Raw genomic sequence first — 951 nt, forward strand, 5'->3', positions numbered from 1 at the left:
CAAGGCCGCCACGCTGCGGGTGTCGCACACACACGGTGAAAATCCCAGCAGGGAGCACGCCTGTCACAACTCACACGGCAACACGCATCGCCGGAAACTCCTTCCCTCACAGCCCCGTCGTTCCCTCTCGAAGACACGTGCCCTCCACCCACGGCGTGAAGCAATAAAAAAGACCCTCCAAGTCAAAAAAGCCGGAAAAAAAAAGGGTCTTCTTCCAGCACGTTGTGCACAGAGCGCAGCCCAATACGCACCACACCGCGCAGCGGCTGCCCCCCAACAGCACCCTCGCCAACAGTCGCGCAATTTGTGCCTCACCGCGCCCTGCGGAGAGAACCGCCGATGACAGCGAGGATGCACTGTGGAACCCATGCGGGCCTTGGAGTCTCCGTCGTCGCTGGCAAGCCCTCGAGCAACACAAAGCGTGCCCCCAGCCCCTCACACACACACACACGTCATCCAAAGCACGGGAGACGCGCAGGCACCACCACCAGGATGGGGCCCAAGTGACTATTGCCCCGCGTCAAAACACACACAACGTCGGGACGGGCCTCTCCGTCGGCGTCCGCTCACAAAAACAAAACACGGCCACATGCCTTCAGCACCAGCGCCTTCCTTTCAGACAAACCTTCAGACAAAAAAAAACAAAAGGAAGAAGCATATAATACAAAAATAGCACCAGCCCTCGACCAAACCCAACACATTCGCCATCACCCCCTCGCACCACAGCAGCCAAACAACGACCTGCCGAGTCCGTGCCCGCCCGCACAGCTCAAGAAACATCGCTGCTTGCCGTGACTCTCCCACACCACGGCGGCGCCTGCACACGATGAGAAAGGAGTGGGTGGGGAACTGACGTAAACCAAAGTTATATGGTGCTTCCCTACATTTGCAACGCGGAGTCGACACAGCAGCGGTCAACCGCCGCATATAATGAGCGCCAGCGTGGAACCC

Source organism: Trypanosoma rangeli (assembly GCF_003719475.1).
Source record: "Trypanosoma rangeli strain AM80 chromosome Unknown Tra_15.4_contig_00462, whole genome shotgun sequence".
NCBI lineage: Eukaryota > Euglenozoa > Kinetoplastea > Trypanosomatida > Trypanosomatidae > Trypanosoma > Trypanosoma rangeli.